General features: G+C 52.4%; 1 protein-coding gene across 1 annotated transcript in view; it reads left to right on the top strand.

Annotated features, from left to right (window-relative positions):
- The window catches only part of PAQR8 (progestin and adipoQ receptor family member 8), a 169,141-nt gene that overhangs the window by 102,730 nt on the left and 47,389 nt on the right, over nucleotides 1-19,022 (top strand). The window lies entirely within an intron of this gene.

The raw sequence follows: 19,022 nt of genomic DNA, 5'->3' as shown, positions 1-19,022 counted from the left end.
CAAAAGGAGGGGAAGCATTTCCTCATTTCTACTCTTCCCAACACCAACTCACCTCTCTTGTCCATCCCATCCCATCCCATCCCATCCCATCCCATCCCATCCCATCCCATCCCTCTTGTGCCCAGCCCGGTGCCGCTGTGCCGCGGGTGTCACAAGAGGTGTTGCATGGGGACAACGGTGCCATTGATTGCAACAGCCCCAGGAGGCCCCTCAGCCTCTGGCCCTGCAGCAGGGAGGGAGCAGGGCCAGCCCCAGCACCCCACAGCCATGGGGCACTCCCGCCTTGGCCCAGGCCACTTGTGCCAGCAGCACCTGGGGCCTGTCCCACCCACCAGCAGTGCTATAAACCCAGCCTGCTTGGGCCACTGCAGCATTGCCTGGCCCCAAGGCCATCTGCACACACCCATTCCTCTTGCCTTTGCTGCTGCCTCAACAGCCAGACCTTCTCCAGGCAGGTGAGTGTGGGGTTTTTCCCTGGATTTCTGCCCACTCAGGGTCTCAGCTCAAAGCCCAGCAGAGCAGCATCTCCTGAAGCACAAACTGCTGGAATTATCCAGGTGTAAAACTTGGCTATCAGAGATGCCTGGGAAAGAGAATAAAAGACTTAATAGAAGTCTGTGAGTCCAGAACATGTGGAAAGATAATTTTGGGTTTCCTAAGTGCAGGAGAAACTTGGGTGGAGCCTTTTTTGCAAGAGGGAGATGAGATCTTTGTTGGGAGAATGGGGACTTCCTTAGCAAAACAGGGATGGCACTTTCCCCAAATCAGTATGGAGATTTCCCATAATTTCAGGCTTTCAGTAGCTGCAAAAGTTGATTTCTGTTCCCATTTCTGATATTTCCCTGCCCTCTGGCTACTCCCTGGGTCAGTGCTGCCCAGGGCAGGGGCAGTAAGTGTGGGGCTGGGGAATGTCCTTGCTGGGAACCCTGAGAATGCTCTGGAATTGGGGATGGGCACTGCCAAGCTGAGCTGGGAGAATATTCTGGTTACCAGAGAAGCAGAGGGGATTGGTCGGGGTGTTTGGGGCGTGTGTTTGATACATAAAGCCCAAAGGAGGAACAGCCCTCTATTGCTATAACTTTCAATAACAATTTTTTCTCTGCATTTCCCAAATTTCACTGGCCATTTATTTTGATTTTGTCAGCAAGAGTGGGTCCCAGATCTGCAGTCTGTGCTCTGGGAAAAGCTTTTAGAAGATCTCTGAGGAAGGTAATTGAATCAGTGTAGGTTATTGATTTCCCAGAGACTGAGACAGTGGAATACTCCCAAGGTTTGAAAGCTAGCACACGCCTGAGAATTGTTTTTAGAGAAAGGTAGAGGAAACATGATCAGATGTGGCTGGAGGCAGCCCCTCTGCACTTTGCTGAGCCACAGGCTCCTGTCCCACCTGGGGTCCTGCCTGTCCCCATTGCCTTGGTGTCCCCTCTGCAGCTCTGTACAGATCCAGGAGGAGCAGCAGCCATGAAGATCCTGTTCCTGCTCTTCCCCCTGATCCTCCTGTTGGTCCAGGGTGCTGCAGGTGAGAGGGGAAGAGGGGAGATGGGAGAAAATGTGAGCACCCTGCAGTGGGAATTCAGTGTCCCTAGAATGTCTGTGTTTGTGGAGGTGATGAAAAGGTAACAGGGGATTGAGATCAAAGGGGTTTTTCAAGTGAGTTTCCAGCTAGGCACCACTTTGTGTTGGAGAGAGCCCATGGAGACAGAATCCTGGCTTGTTCTGTGGGTTCAGAAGGGGTGTGGTTTCAGGCTCCAAGCCTGCACCCAGCTGTTCCGATTTGGGACTCTCTGGATGTTCTCTTGCCCTGCACAGGGATGGCAGAGGGCTCCATGGGGTGTTTGGATTGGGGAGGTTTCCAGGGCTACAGAGGTGACACTTCTTACCCAGGGGTTCATCCACTGAGTGTCCCAAAACCTCATTGCCCCAAGGGATGATCCTTGTAAGGGTTGGACAAGGACTTTACATCAGAGGTCACACAAATCATGGCCCAGGCACAGGGATGTGGGATGTGAGCAATCCCTTCCTGCCTGGCAGCTGTGCTGGTCCAGGCAGAGGTGGGACCACAGCTGGAGCCAGCCCAGCTCTTCCTCAACCTCACACTGGTCCATTCCACTCTCTGTCCGACTGTGTCTCCAGTTTAGGGGCACAGGCACCTTCCAGGTGAGACACATTGCAGTTGGAGATGTGACTGTGGGGGGCTGGAGCTGAGCCCTTGGCCTGAAATGCATGGGGAGCATCAGTCTGTCTATAATAAAACTGCTGTCCCTGATTGTTGCTTTAATGGTTCCATGTGTGCCTTTCCCTCTGGAAATAGGAAGTGAACTGCGATGCAGACAGCAAAGAGGATACTGTTCCTTTGGGAGATGCGTCCCCCCAGCAAGGCCCATTGGTAGATGTACAGGACAGACCATATGCTGCAGAGGGTAAGCTCTGCAATCCTGGCTGGGGAAAGTTTCCTTCTTTTTCCCTAGAAAAATCTGTTACAAATTTCCTTCTTGCCAACAGCTGAAAATACTCTCCTGCAGTTATGCTCTCTGAAAGATGCCAAAAACCAAAAAAAAGGGAAAAGTCCTTGATGGGTTTGGAGCTGCCCTGAGTGGGGCTGCTAGCCTAGGTCAGCCATGGATGCCCCACTCACCAAGGCCACCAAGAACTGAAATATTCTCTGTCCTTGGGCTGCACTGAGGACATGATCCAGGTGTGGCTGCATCTGCACAGCCCTGGAGCCAGGGCTGCCAGCACTGAGATAGCCCAGGCCCAACCTGGCTGCACTAAGGACTGCACCTCACCTGCCCTGAGCCTGACTCTGCTGCACCTCACCCTGGGCATTGCAGGGCAGGGGACAGAGTGGCAGGGAAAGCTACAACAGCTGATGTGCTTGTTTACTTTCTTCATACACACTATGGGGTTGAGACCCTGAAATTGCCAAGCAGGACAAGGCCCTCGCTTCTGGCTGCTGGACCAACCTGCTGATGTCCCGACCTGCTGATGTCCCCATGTGCTGATGCCCCCATGTGCTGATGTCCCCTGGCCTCGGTGGCTGTGCCGTGCCCAGCTGGGCTGGCAGCAGCAGTGGCAGCTGCTCCTGCTGGGTGCTGCTGGGCTGGAGCCCTGTGGTGCCAGCCCCGGTGTCTTTGGGGCAGGGGCTGCTTTTCCCACCTTGAATAAAGACGAGCACTTTGGCATTGCAGGGCTGGGCTGTGTCTGTGTGTCCTGCTGCTGCTGCAGGGTTGGTTGGGAGCAGCTGGGGACCCTGCCTGGTTCGGTGGAGACTTTCCCTTTCAAGAATCAGTCCCATAACATTTCTGAAGTTGGAATAGACCTCTAAGAATATTGAGTCCAACCATTCCTCCAGGACTGCCAACCCCAACACTAAACCATGAGCACAAGTGCCACATCCAACAGCTTTTTAGTTCCCTGCAGGAATGGTGACTGTACCACTGCTCACGGCAGCAAATCCCAAAAAACCATCACCGTTTCTGCCAAGAAATTATTCCTAATTCCCAGTCTAATCCTTCCCTGGTGCTTTTTCAGACCATTACCTCTGCTCCGTGTATCGTGAGGAAGGGACTGAACACAACAATTTTTGTTATGGCATTGCTTTCCTGTTGCGGGGGACTTGATGAGGGACGTTGAGACCATCCCTGCCTGCCTTGGCTTTTCCTTCAGCTGTGCTCACTGGCACTGACGGTCCTGGCGCTGACTCTGGGGCTGTTCCCTCAAGCTCCCTTTGCCTCTGCACTCAAGTGCTGCTCCCCCAGCCCAGGGGCTCCTTGGCCCAGAACATCTGGAGCCACACTGATGGAGGTGTGGGAAACGAGCTCAGGGCTCACCAAGGGCAAACAGGGTGAAGTAGAAGGCAAGAGGGAGTGCAGGAATTGTTATTTTCTCCATCTCATGTCCAAACTCCCCAAAAGAGATGTTGGTGCAAAATGAGTGGCAAACATTTCCCCTCACTGTTCAAAGCTCAGCACGACTGAAATATTCAGTCAGATCTTCCAAATCCCACTCTGAGTATAGAACAGATAAAACCAGAGAGGAAAAGGACAGAAACCGTTTCATTATTTCTACTCTTCCCAACACCAACCCACCTCTCCTGTCCATCCCATCCGTCTCCTGCCCAGCCTGGTGCCGCTGTGCCGTGGGTGTCACAAGAGGTGTTGCATGGGGACAACGGTGCCATTGATTGCAACAGCCCCAGGAGGCCCCTCAGCCTCTGGCCCTGCAGCAGGGAGGGAGCAGGGCCAGCCCCAGCACCCCCACAGCCATGGGGCCCTCCCGCCTTGGCCCAGGCCACTTGTGCCAGCAGCACCTGGGGCCTGTCCCACCCACCAGCACTGCTATAAACCCAGCCTGCTTGGGCCACTGCAGCATTGCCTGGCCCCAAGGCCATCTGCACACAGCCATTCCTCTTGCCTTTGCTGCTGCCTCAACACCCAGACCTTCTCCAGGCAGGTGAGTGTGGGTTCTCTCTCTGGAATCCTGCCCCACTCAGGGTCCTGCCTGTCCCCATTACCTTGGTCTTCCTTTGCAGCCTTGTGCAGACTGAGGAGGAGCAGCAGCCATGAAGTTCCTGTTCCTGCTTCTCCCCCTGATCCTCCTGTTGGTGCAGGGTGCTGCAGGTGAGAAGGGGAGAGGGGAAATGGGGGAAAGTGTGAGCACCCAGCAGCGGGAATTCTGTGTCCCTGGAAGTGACTGTGTTTGTGGGAATGATGAGAAGGTATCAGGGTCAGAGGAGTTTCTTGAAATTCCAGCTGGACACCATGTTTGGATGAAGAGATTCCAGGGAACGAGACACAGATGTGAGATTTGAGTAGTCCCTGCCTGACAGCAGGACTGCAAGCACACCCTGCTCTCCTGGATTTTTACTGCAATAGCTGTGTGTGCTTTTGTCTGTGGAAACAGGGAATGCAGCTCGATGCAGGCGCCGAGGGGGATTCTGCAGCTTTGACGGCTGCATCTCCCAGACAAAACCAATTGGAAGATGTTCATCAGTCAGTCTGTGCTGCAAAAGGTAAGGACCCAATCCCTGCCTAAATAAGACATTCCTCTATTCTTTTCCAGAGTGACCCCACACAAATTTCATTCTAATATAGAATTAGTGGATGTAACCTAAAAGAGAATGTACAAGATATTGAGAGGTTTGGAATTGCCCTGAGTGAGGCTGCAGCAGCCCCAGATCAGCCAGGGCCTCCCCAGTCATCAATGCCAACAGGGACTGAAGCCTTCACAGTCCTTGGGCAGCATCAGGGACATGATCCAGGTGTGGCTGCATCTGCACAGCCCTGGAGCCAGGGCTGCCAGCACTGAGATAGCCCAGGCCCAACCTGGCTGCACTAAGGACTGCACCTCACCTCAACTGAGCCTGACTCTGCTGCACCTCACCCTGAGCATTGCAGGGCAGGGGACAGTGTGGCAGGGAAAGTTACACCAGCTGATGTGCTTGTCTGTTTTCTTGTTGCAGTCGCTGGGTTTGAAACCCTGAAATTCCCAAGCAGGACATGGCTCTTGAATCTGGCACCTGAAAATCAACCCCCGATGTCCCCATGTGCTGGTGTCCCCATGTGCTGATGTCCCCTGCCCTCGGTGGCTGTGCCGTGCCCAGCTGGGCTGGCAGCAGCAGTGGCAGCTGCTCCTGCTGGGTGCTGCTGGGCTGGAGCCCTGTGGTGCCAGCCCCGGTGTCTTTGGGGCAGGGGCTGCTTTTCCCGCCTTGAATAAAGACGAGCACTTTGGCATTGCAGGGCTGGGCCGTGTCTGTGTGTCCTGCTGCTGCTGCAGGGCTTGGTTGGGAGCAGCTGGGGACCCTGCCTGGTTCGGTGGAGACTCTCCCTCTCAAGAATCAGACTCATAATATTTCTGAAGTTGGAATAGACCTCTAAGAATATTGAGTCCAACCATTCTCCCAGGACTGCCAATCCCAACACTAAACCATCAGCACAAGTGCCACATCCACACAGCTTTTTAGTTCCCTGCAGGAATGGCGACTGCACCACTGCTCACGGCAGGAAATCCCAAAAAATCATCACTATTTCTGCCAAGAAATTATTTCTAATACCCAGTCTAATCCTTCCCTGGTGCTTTTTGAGACCATTTCCTCTGCTCCTTGTATCCTGGGGGAAGAGACAGAATGCAAAAATATGTGTAATGCCATTGCTTTCCTATTGTGGGGGACTTGGTGAAGGACGTTCAGAGCATCCCTGCCTGCCTTGGCTTTCCCTTCAGCTGTGCTCACCTGTCCTGGCACTGACTCTGGGGCTGTTCCCTCAAGCTCCCTTTCCCTCTGCACTCAAGTGCTGCTCCCCCAGCCCAGGGGCTCCTTGGCCCAGAACATCTGGAGCCACACTGATGGAGGTGTGGAAAACGAGCTCATGGCTCACCAAGGGCACACGGGGGGAAGTAAAGGGCAAGAGGGATTGCAGGAATTGTTATTTTCTCCATCTCATTTCCAAACTCCCCAAAAGAGCTGTTGGTGTGAAATGATTGGCAAACCTTTCCCCTCACTGTACAAAACTGAGCACAATTGCAATATTCAGTCAGATTTTCCACATCCCACGCTGAGTTTAGAACAGAAAAAGTGAGAGACCAAAAGGAGGGGAAGCATTTCCTCATTTCTACTCTTCCCAACACCAACCCACCTCTCTTGTCCATCCCATCCCTCTCGTGCCGAGCCTGGTGCCGCTGTGCCGCGGGTGTCACAAGAGTTGTTGCATGGGGACAACGGTGCCATTGATTGCAACAGCCCCAGGAGGCCCCTCAGCCTCTGGCCCTGCAGCAGGGAGGGAGCAGGGCCAGCCCCAGCACCCCCACAGCCATGGGGCACTCCCGCCTTGGCCCAGGCCACTTGTGCCAGCAGCACCTGGGGCCTGTCCCACCCACCAGCACTGCTATAAACCCAGCCTGCTTGGGCCACTGCAGCATTGCCTGGCCCCAAGCCCATCTGCACACAGCCATTCCTCTTGGCTCTGCTGCTGCCTCAACACCAAAGCCTTTCTCACGGAGGTGAGTGTGGGTTCTCTCTCTGGAATTTTCCCCACTCAGGGTCCTGCCTGTCCCCATTGCCTTGGTGTCTCCTTTGCAGCTCTGTGAAGACCCAGGAGGAGCAGCAACCATGAAGATCCTGTTCCTGCTCTTCCCCCTGATCCTCCTGTTGGTCCAGGGTGCTGTAGGTGAGAAGGGAAGAGAGGAAATTGGGAAAGTGTGTGCCTGTTCCAGGGGAAATTTAAGGTCCATGAAAGTGTCTGTGTTTGCAGGAATGATGAGAAGGTAACAGGGGATTGAGGTGAAAGGGTTTTTTTGAGTGAGTTTCCAGATGGATACTGATTTGGGGTGGAGAGAGCCCATGGAAACAGAATTCTGGCTGGGTCTGTGGAATATGACAAATCCCAGCCTGCCAGCTCTCCTGGTCCAGGCAGAGGTGGGAACATAGCTAGGCACAAGGAGGGCTCCTCCACGACCTCACATTGGTCCTTTCTACTCTCTGCTCTGCTGTGCCTCAAGTTTAGGGGCACAGGGACCTTCCAGGTGAGACACATTGCAATTGGAGATGTGGCTGTGGGGGGATTGGATCTGAGCCCTTCTCTTGGTCTGGAATTCACCAGCACCAGGGAGCATCAGTCTGTCTGGAACCACAGTCTGACCTTTCAGGGTATTCCTTTAATTGCTCTTTGTGTCTTTCTCCATGGGAACAGGCAATAGACACGTATGTAGGAAACTACAGGGATTCTGCTCCAGGCATTCTTGCCCTATTGGTACACGTGTTATGGGAAGATGTGCAGGAGAATTTTTGTGCTGCAGAAGGTAAGGCCAAGATCCTTGGCTGCATAAAGATTTTCCTCCTTTGTCCTCTGAAAGATCTGTTACCTGTGCCTTTCATGACAACAGATGATAGATATTCTCCTGAATTTATGCTTTGAGAGATGCAGAAGAATGGAGAGAATATTCCTTGAGTGTTTGAAATCCCCTCACTGGGTCTGCAGGAGCCCCAGGTCAGCCAGGGCCTCCCCATTCTCCTCCAGTCTCAGGGTGCTCATCCTGGCATTGCAGAGGCATGACCAAAGCCAACGCGGATGGAAACATTCCCTGTCCTTGGGCAGCACTGGGGACATGATCCAGGTGTGGCTGCATCTGCACAGCCCTGGAGCCAGGGCTGCCAGCACTGAGATAGCCCAGGCCCAACCTGGCTGCACTAAGGACTGCACCTCACCTGCCCTGAGCCTGACTCTGCTGCACCTCACCCTGGGCATTGCAGGGCAGGGGAGACAGTGGAAGGGAAAGTTACACCAGCTGATGTGCTTGTCTGTTTTCTTCTTAGACGCCCAGGGATTGACATGGCGAAATTGCCAAGCAGGACATGACCCTCACTTCTGGCTGCTGGAACAATGTGCTGATGTCCCCATGTGCTGATGCCCCCATGTGCTGATGTCCCCTGGCCTCGGTGGCTGTGCCGTGCCCAGCTGGGCTGGCAGCAGCAGTGGCAGCTGCTCCTGCTGGGTGCTGCTGGGCTGGAGCCCTGTGGTGCCAGCCCCGGTGTCTTTGGGGCAGGGGCTGCTTTTCCCGCCTTGAATAAAGACGAGCACTTTAGCATTGCAGGGCTGGGCCGTGTCTGTGTGTCCTGCTGCTGCTGCAGGGTTGGTTGGGAGCTGCTGGGGACCCTGCCTGGTTCACTGCAGACTTTCCCTCTCAAGAATCGGACCCATAACACTTCAGATGTTGGAATAGACCTCTAAGAATATTGAGTCCAATCATTCTCCAAGGACTGCCAACAGCATAACTAAAACATGAGTACAAGTGTTGTTATTATATTGTTGTTATCATATTTCTAGAGTCCCATACCTTCTGGGTGGTTTTCCCGTACACAGCCCTTCAGAGGAGTGCTGTTCCAGCCTCCTTATCACAGCTCCTCTTTATCACAGCTCCCCCTAACCAGCCAGCCCTCCCACTTTTATCCCAGTTATCTTCATTAGCTGCAGCTGCCATGCAATTAAGTGTTGGATTTCTCGGCTGTTTAGATGGTCTGGGGAAAAGCCCAAAGATGGCCTTGGGCCCCCGGGTTCGAAAGGACGAGAGGAAGCTTCAGATTTGTTCTTGGTCTTGGTGTTTATTAATTGCTTATCTAAAAGATTTTCTCTTGGCCTGACAGAGTTCTGCTCAGCAGTCAGCCATGGGCACACACTGAAAGCCCCTGGGGCGGTCACCTATCTTTATACCCGGGGTTACGTATACAATATTTATCATTTTTCTCCAATACCCTCTACCCATATTAACCAGTGTTCCCCTAGTAAGGTCCAATCCCGGAGTGCCAACATCACCACAGAAGATGGAGGCCTAGAGGAAGAAGAAGAAGGAGAAGGGCACGCCCCAATCCCTCCATCTTGCCTCTCTAGACCCCCCTGTACAGGGATCTTAAACCCTGTATCTCACACTCCAATTAACTTGTCCCTTCACCATTCACCCCAGTGAAATCCTCCCGTCCTCATACTGATGTCATCTCCCATGTGGGATCAAAGTCCAGCCACCAGACATTTCTGGCAGCATTCCAGGACTCCCGAGCCCCCCAGGGGGGGTCTGGTTCACCCTGCGCCCCAGTTCTGAGAGACTGAGATCCCACAATTAAGGACATCACAGCTGCAGCCCATTTGGAACAATAAGTATGGGGACAATGCCACTTATACAATACATTGATTTTACTATGGCTCAACGGCCACTTGTACAATACATACTAAGATTCGATGGCCACCTATACACAAGTGCAACATCCACTCAGATTTTCAATTCCCTGCAGGAATTGTGACTCCACCACTGCTCACGGCAGCAAATCCCAAAAAACCATCACTGTTTCTGCCAAGAAATTATTCCTAATACCCAGTCTAATCCTTACCTGGTGCTTTTTGAGGCCATTTCCTCTGGTGGTCTCAATTGTTATTTGGAGGAAGAGACTGACCGCAAAACTGTCTGCACTCCCACTGCTTAGACCTGGAGGATTTGGTGAGGGATATTCAGACCACCACAGCCCACCTTGGCTTTTCCTTCAGCTGTGCTCACCTGTCCTGGCACTGACTCTGGGGCTGTTCCCTCAAGCTCCCTTTCCCTCTGCACTCAAGTGCTGCTCCCCCAGCCCAGGGGCTCCTTGGCCCAGAACATCTGGAGCCACACTGATGGAGGTGTGGAAAACGAGCTCAGGGCTCACCAAGGGCACACGGGGGGAAGTAAAGGGCAAGAGGGACTGCAGGAAGTTTTATTTTCTCCATGTCATTTCCAAACTCCCCCAGACAACTGTTGGTGTTAAATGAGTGGCAAACCTTTCCCCTCACTGTTCAAAGCTGAGCACGACTGAAATATTCAGTCAGATCATCCATATCCCACTCTAAGTATAGAACAGATAAAACCAGAGACCACAAGAAGGGAAACCATTTCCTCATTTCTCCTCTTCCCAACACCAACCCACCTCTCTTGTCCATCCCATCCCTCTCGTGCCCAGCCTGGTGCCGCTGTGCCGCGGGTGTCACAAGAGTTGTTGCATGGGGACAACGGTGCCATTGATTGCAACAGCCCCAGGAGGCCCCTCAGCCTCTGGCCCTGCAGCAGGGAGGGAGCAGGGCCAGCCCCAGCACCCCCACAGCCATGGGGCCCTCCCGCCTTGGCCCAGGCCACTTGTGCCAGCAGCACCTGGGGCCTGTCCCACCCACCAGCACTGCTATAAACCCAGCCTGCTTGGGCCACTGCAGCATTGCCTGGCCCCAAGGCCATCTGCACACAGCCATTCCTCTTGGCTCTGCTGCTGCCTCAACAGCCAGACCTTCTCCAGGCAGGTGAGTCTGGGTTCTCTCTCTGGATTCCTGCCCACTCAGGGTCCTGCCTGTCCCCATTACCTTGGTGTCTCCTTTACAGCTCTGTGCCGACCCAGGAGGAGCAGCAACCATGAAGATCCTGTTCCTGCTTCTCCCCCTGATCCTCCTGTTGGTCCAGGGTGCTGCAGGTGAGAAGGGAAGAGGGGAAATGGGGAAAGTGTGAGCACCCAGCAGTGGGAATTCAGTGTCCCTGGAAGTGATTTTGTTTGTGGGAATGATGAGACAGTAACACGGGATTGAGGTTTCCTGAGTTAGTTTCCAAATGGACGCTGATTTGGTGTGGAGACAGCCCATGGAAACAGAATCCTGTTTTGTTTTGAGGGTCATGGTCATGGAATGTGACAAATCCCTGCCTGCCAGCTCTGCTGGTCCAGGCAGAGGTGGGAACACAGCTGACAGATAGCCTGGCTCTTGCTCAGCCTCACACTGCTCCTTTCTATTCTCTGCTCTGCTGTGCCTCCAGTTTAGGGGGACAGGCACCTTCCAGGTGAGACACATTGCAATTGAAGATGTGGCTGTGGGGGGATTGGATCTGAGCCCTTCTCTTGGTCTGAAATTCACCAGCACCTGGGAGCATCAGCCTGCCAATAAATGCAATCTGACCTCTTAGATTATATCTTTAATTGTTCCCCGTGTCTTTCCCCATGGGAACAGGCAATGCAGTTGTGTGCTTGCGGTCACGGAGGGGATTCTGCTTCAGGGGTTCTTGCCCTCCTGGTACACATTTAGTGGGAAGATGCTCACCAGGCCGTGTGTGCTGCAGAAGGTAAGGCCCAGATCCTTGGCTGAAGTAATATTTTCCTCATTTTTCTCAGAAATATCTGTCACTACCTTCTTTCTTGACAATGTGGGAATCCTTAAAATTAGATGATTTGGTAAAGCTGTAAAAGGCAGTCCTCAGGAACAGAAGAACCAAAATTTAGAGCTAAGCAGTTTCCATAATAGTTCTCAGGTGAAAAGTTATATGAGAATTAGTTAGGACAAATAAAACAATGGTCTATGTATTAACTCTTGGATAGAATAACTTCCTAAGCTTCAGAAAGTGTATTGAGGAAGATATTAGGAAGTTCTAATCTTAATAATGGAGCTCTGTGCATTGTATTTTAAGGATTACAAGCAGGTATTGTATTCAAAATAAGCAAGCATTGTTTTAACAAAAGACATATGTGCTTATAGTGGTTGGAAAAAACTACTGTCAATATGGTTCTGCTTTGTGTGATTGGTCACAAAACTTTTAAATGTGTTGTAACATTGTGTTCTTTGTCTGCTGCTGGGGACATGAGCTGCTGGAATCTTCCCACAGTCATGACCGTGCAATGAGACTGGTGCTGGAAAGTAAACCAGCTCGAGAGGCGTTCCTCAGAAGTCCCATCCCATTCGTGATTTTGTACCTAAACCTGACACAGGCAATAGACACCTCATGATAAATACTCTGCAGCATTTAGGCTTTGAGAGAGATGCTCAAGGAGGGAGAGAATAGTCCTGGAGGGTGTGATCTCCCCTCACTGGGGTTGCAGCAGCCCCAGGTCAGCCAGGGCCTCCCGACTCTCCCCCAGAGCCCAGGGCCTAATTCAGGCTCTGCAGAGGAATCACCAAAGCCACCAAAGAGTGAAGCCTCCTTGTGCAGCACTGAGGACATGATCCAGGTGTGGCTGCATCTGCACAGCCCTGGAGCCAGGGCTGCCAGCACTGACAGAGCCCAGGCCCAACCTGGCTGCACTAAGGACGGCACCTCACCTGCCCTGAGCCTGACTCTGCTGCACCTCACCCTGGGCATTGCAGGGCAGGGGAGACAGTGGAAGGGAAAGTTACACCAGCTGATGTGCTTGTCTGTTTTCTTCCTACAGAATCCGGGCTTGAGACCCTGAAATTCCTAAGCAATTCATGACCCTTGCTTATGGCATTTGGACCCATGTGCTGATGTCTCCATGTGCTGATGTCCCCATGTGCTGATGTCCCCTGGCCTCGGTGGCTGTGCCGTGCCCAGCTGGGCTGGCAGCAGCAGTGGCAGCTGCTTCTGCTGGGTGCTGCTGGGCTGGAGCCCTGTGGTGCCAGCCCCGGTGTCTTTGGGGCAGGGGCTGCTTTTCCTGCCTTGAATAAAGACGAGCACTTTGGCATTGCAGGGCTGGGCCGTGTCTGTGTGTCCTGCTGCTGCTGCAGGGCTGCTGTGCCTGCTGGCCCTGGGGCTGCCACTGCCTTGGTGGCGGCAGAAGGCCCTGGGCATGGAGCTGGGGCTGAGCAGCGCCTGTGTCCCTGGGGATGCTCCTGCCTGGCCATGCTTTGGGGATGCTGAGCCTGGCACTGCCTGCTGGGCCAGCCTGGCTGGGCTGCCTGTGCTGGGGCTGCCCTGCAGATGCTCCCTCTGGGGGAATAGGAACATTGTCCTGCTGTTTATAGGCCCTGGTGTCATTCTGTTCTCTGGTCCCTACTGCCATGGCAGAGGGACATGGACTGGGAACTGGGGTCATAGTGGCAAAGTCTCATCCATAAAATAGCCTCAGCTTTGTTCCAAAGTCCCAGATTCAGCCCCAGTTGCAAAACCTGCAGCAGGAGCCATTCCTTAAAGAAATGTCAGTGAAGAACCTCAGGGAGCAAGGCATAGCCACCAGGAGGACTCACACTGGACTCATGATCTTGAGGTGTATAAATGCCTGAACTAAAAGATTTGCTGTGCTTTCTTTCATTTGCATTATTTCCATATAGAATATTCAGTATCCATATCACAGCTTCACTGTAGCATCACGTAAATTCTCCAGTATTCCATACATTCAATTCATTATTATCTTTCTGCTGATGTCTGCAGATTTTGGAGGGAAAGACCAGAGAGGCCAGGCTGGAGTCAGCAGTCACCTAAACGTTCCTTATCTCTTTCTTCCCCTGCACCAGAGAAAGGGAGGCTTTGGTTTCCTCTTTTGAAACTTCTGACAAGGACTCCCAACCCAGGACCTTGTGTAAGGACCCTACGGTGCTGTGGTTTGCTGGACACATTCAGGGACACAGGGCCACATGCAGGGGCACACACACAGACCCTGCTCACTGGAAACCAGCACCAATCTGCTCCTCTGGCATAAAATGGAACCTTTTCTGAGTCTCTTCAAGAAACCCTCCCAGTAAAGCCACCATCAGTAAGGTTGGCATTAGAAAGATGCATAGTTTTGTTGGACCACCTTGATTTACAGAACTTGTCATCTGTCCAGAGGTTGCTCTCATTTTATCTGAACAGTCACTCAAGAGAACCCTGCTTATCACCCTGACATAGCAGGTGTACAGACCTGTTGTCTAATCAGATGTTATTGCAGTGTCCAAAGTTGTTTTCCATATTGTTTGATGTTTTGCACATCCCATGCCAATTGGTTCTTCAATCAGAGGAGGAGAGACATAGGAAGAGGACAGGAGAACAGGGAATGGTTTCACACAGACAGGGAGCAGGGTTAGATGGGATATTGGGAAGAAATCCTTCCCTGTGAGGGTGGTCACACCCAGGCACTGTTTGGCCAGAGAAGCTGTGGCTGCCTCATCCCTGTAACTGTTCAAGGTTGGATGGGGCCTGGAGCAACTGTGGATAGTGGAAGGTGTCCCTGTCCATGGTAGGGGGTGGAAGGAGATGATCTTTCAGGTGCCTTACAACCCAAACCATTGCAGAGTAGATCCTGTGAGCCCATGCAAGAGGAATTCTGCTCCCCCAGGACTGCCCTGGTTCCTGTGCCTGCACCCACCAGTTCCTGTGCCAAACCCAAGGATTTCCCTGCTGGCCCCACAGCCCGGTGCCGCTGTGCCGTGGGTGTCACAAGAGGTGTTGCATGGGGACAACGGTGCCATTGATTGCAACAGCCCCAGGAGGCCCCTCAGCCTCTGGCCCTGCAGCAGGGAGGGAGCAGGGCCAGCCCCAGCACCCCCACAGCCATGGGGCCCTCCCGCCTTGGCCCAGGCCACTTGTGCCAGCAGCACCTGGGGCCTGTCCCACCCACCAGCACTGCTATAAACCCAGCCTGCTTGGGCCACTGCAGCATTGCCTGGCCCCAAGGCCATCTGCACACAGCCATTCCTCTTGCCTTTGCTGCTGCCTCAACAGCCAGACCTTCTCCAGGCAGGTGAGTGTGGGGTTTTTCCCTGGTATTCTGCCCACTCAGGCTCTCAGCTCAAAGCCCAGCAGAGCAGCATCTCCTAAATGAAAAATTACTCGAAGTGTCTAGGGGTAAACTTTGGCTATCAGAGATTTTTTTGGGAAAGACAACAAAAGCCTTCATGTGAGTCTAAGAACATGTGGAAGGTGAAACTGAAGTTTCCTAAGTACAGGATGGTCTGGAGTAGTGCCTTGATGCTGCAGGAGGGACCCAGGGTCTTCTTTTCTGGGGGAATGAGGGCTTTCCTTGGAAACTAAGAAGAATCTTTTCCCAAATCAGTACAGAACTTTCCCATTATTTCTAGCTTTCAGTAGCTGCAAAGGTTGATTTCCGTTCTCATTTCTGGGCATTTCCCTGCCCTCTGGCTGCTCCCTGGGTCAGTGCTGCCCAGGGCAGGGGCAGCAAGAGTGGGGCTGGGGAATCTCCTTGCCAGGAATGCTGAGAATGCTCTGGAACTGGGGATGGGCACTGCCAGGTTGGGCTGGGAGGATTTTCTTGATCCCAGTGAAGCAGAGTTGCTTGGGCAGGGTGTTTGGGGCACATGTTTGATACATGAAACATGAAGGACTGAAAGCCAGCTTGTTCCATAATTTCCAGTAGCAATTTTTTTTCTGTTATCCCCCACATTTCTCTGGCCAGGTGTTTTCAATGGATGGGAAACCATTGGCCCCAGGTCTGTTGCCCCTTCTCTGGGGAAAGATCTTTGGAAAACCTTCATGGAAATGAATTCAAAAAAATCAATTGAGGTAATCTATCTCCAAAAGGCATGAAACATTCCCAAAGCCATGAAACACAGACTTGAAACACGCTCAAAGTCTGGATAGTGGCAAAAAACTAAGAATTGTTTTTAAAGAGAAATGCAGGGGAAATATCTGCTGTGTTTGGGAAGCAGCCTCTCTGCAGTTTGATGAATCACAAAGCCCAGGTTTCTGCCCCACCTGGGGTCCTCCTTGTCCCCATTGTCTTGGTGTCCCCTCTGCAGCTCTGTGCCGACCCAGGAGGAGCAGCAGCCATGAAGATCCTGTTCCTGCTCTTCCCACTGATCCTCCTGTTGGTCCAGGGTGCTGCAGGTGAGAGGGGAAGAGGGGAAATGGGGGAAAGTGTGAGCACCCTGCAGTGGGAATTCAGTGTCCCTGGATGCGGCAGTGTTTGTAGGAGTGTTGAAAAGATAATGGAGGACTGAGTTCAAAGGGGTTTCTCAAATGCGTTTCCAACTCAACAGCAATTTAGAGGGGAGAAATGTCATGGAGACAGAATCCTGCCTTGTTCTGTAGGTCAGGAAGATTTTGGGACCCAAGCCTGCATCCAGAACGTCCTATTTGGGAGTCTCTTGCCCTTTTCAGAGACGGCTGAGAGCCACAGGGTTTTTTGAGTGGAGACATTTCCTGGGGCACAAATGTGACACTAACTATCCATCACCTGAGTGTACTACTACTACTACTACTACTACTACTACTATTATTATTATTATTATTAATATTATTTTTATTATTGCTGCTCTAATTGGTGTGTGTGTGCTTTTGTCCATGGAAACAGGAGATATAATTACATGTAGGCGCAAAGGGGGATCCTGCAGCTTTTTGCCTTGCCGCTACCCCACAAGAACTGTTGGGAGATGTTCATCAGTCCAAGTGTGCTGCATTAGGTAAGGACCAGATCTCTCCCTGAAGGAAGAGTTTCCTCTTTTTTCCCCAGAGGATAGATTATGATTTTCTTTCTGGCCAGCATCTGATAAAATCTCTCCTGCTTTGCTAATTAGTCAAAGAGGCCCAAAAGAGAAGGGAAAAGCCATTGTGTGGTTTTGGGGCTACCCTGAGTGGGACTGCAGGAGCCCCAGGTCAGCCACGGCTTCCCCACTCACCAAAGCCACCAAAGAGTGAAGCCTTCACAGTCCATGGGCAGCACTGAGGACATGATGAAGGGTTTGCTCAATCTATGCAGGTGTGCCAGCACTGAGATAGACCAGGCCCAACCTGACTGCACTAAGGACTGCACCTCACCTGCCCTGAGCCTGACTCTGCTGCACCTCACTCTGGGCATTGCAGGGCAGGGGAGAGACTGGCAGGGAAAGTTACAACAGCTGATGTGCTTGTCTCTTTTCTTCTTGCAGTCGCTTTGGATGAAATCCTCAAGCAGGACCTGGCCCTCAGTCCTGGCGTTTGGACCCATGTGCTGATGTCTCGACCTGCTGATGTCCCCATGTGCTGATGTCCCCATGTGCTGATGTCCCCTGGCCTCGGTGGCTGTGCCGTGCCCAGCTGGGCTGGCAGCAGCAGTGGCAGCTGCTCCTGCTGGGTGCTGCTGGGCTGGAGCCCTGTGGTGCCAGCCCCGGTGTCTTTGGGGCAGGGGCTGCTTTTCCTGCCTTGAATAAAGACGAGCACTTTGGCATTGCAGGGCTGGGCTGTGTCTGTGTGTCCTGCTGCTGCTGCAGGGCTGCTGTGCCTGCTGGCCCTGGGGCTGCCACTGCTTTGGTGGTGGCAGAAGGCCCTGGGCATGGAGCTGGGGCTGAGCAGCGCCTGTGTCCCTGGGGATGCTCCTGCCTGGCCGTGCTTTGGGGACGCTGAGCCTGGCACTGCCTGCTGGGCCAGCCTGGCTGGGCTGCCTGTGCTGGGGCTGCCCTGCAGATGCTCCCTCTGGGGGAACAGGAACATTGTCCTGCTGTTCACAGGCCCAGATATCATCCTGTTCTCTGGGCCCTACTCCAATGCCCGGAGGACATGGACCGGGAAATGTGGCCATAGTGGCAGACCCTCATCCGTAAAATAGCCTCAGCTTTGTTCCAAGGTCCCAGCCCCAGCCCCAGCTGCAAAACCTGCACCAAGAGCCATTCTTTAATATGGATGTTGTGTTGTGGTTGCTATGGAGAACAACATAGACATTCAGAGAGCCCGCAGGTGATTCATGAACTTGGTAGGAATAAAATAATTACTTGAACCAAAAGTTTTGCTTATTCCTCTTCCATCTGTATTATGCCTATATGGAATACTCAGTATCCACATGAAAGTTTCACTGTAGCATCACTTCAATCCTCATTTTTTCCATACATTCAATTTAATTCATTACTATTTTTCCGACTGCTCCTTGCAGCATCAGAAGTTGAAGACCACAGAGGCCAGGCTTGAGTCACCAGCAGCCCAAAAATTCCTTTTTCATTTCTCCCCCTGCACCAGAGAAAAGGAGGCTTTGGTTTCCTCTTCTGACACCTCTGACAAGGATTCCCAACCCAGAGTCTTTTGTCAGCCTGCCTTGTGTAAGGACCCTGCAGTGCTGTGGTTTGCTGGACACATGCAGGAACACAGGGACACATGCAGGGACACACACACAGACCCTGCTCACTGGAAACCAGCATCCATCTGCTGCTCTGGCACAGAATGGAACATTTTCTGAGTCCCTTCAAGAAACCCTCCCAGTGAACCCTCCATCAGTAATGAGTGCAGGTGGTGCCTCTGCTTCTGCTCAGCATCCAGAATCCATCTCCTACATTTTTTATGATTGTCACCTTGTCACTGTCACTTCACATCTCATGGTTGTGAAGCAGAAAATGCCAAGATGTTTCTCTTGCAAATCTGCAGCACCTCACCCATTGTAGTTTGAGGGGACCAGATTGTTCTGCCAAACCCCTGGGCTGCCAACTTGGGCACATGGCACAGACTCTCCTGCCTGGCAAGGACTGTCACATCTCCCAGTGGCATGGCTGCCATCAAACTCGCTGGATTCACAAGTGATGGCTGCATCCAGCTTGTATTTCTTCACCTTGGTTGGCATTAGAAGGCGGCACAGTTCTGTCGGACCACCTGGTTTAAAGAACTTGTCATCTATCCTGGTGTTGTTCTCATTTTATCTGAGGAGTCACGAGAGAGAACCATGCTTATCCCCCTGACATGACAGGTGCACAGATCTGTTTACTCTTAAGGTATTCTTGAATTTTCCAAATTATTTCCTTTCATAGTCTGTGAATATTTACATATCCCACACCAGCTGGTTCTACGATTCGTGCTAGAAATACAAAGGATAGGAGAGGATGATATATTTTAGCATTTAGAGAGTTTAAATA

The sequence above is a fragment of the Melozone crissalis genome, unplaced genomic scaffold, assembly GCF_028551555.1.
Source record: "Melozone crissalis strain CALT ecotype California unplaced genomic scaffold, PUWL_Pcris_2 ptg000106l_1, whole genome shotgun sequence".
Classification (NCBI taxonomy): Eukaryota; Metazoa; Chordata; class Aves; order Passeriformes; family Passerellidae; genus Melozone; species Melozone crissalis.
Note: the sequence above shows the minus strand (reverse complement) of the source record. Positions and strands in the feature narration are given on the sequence as shown.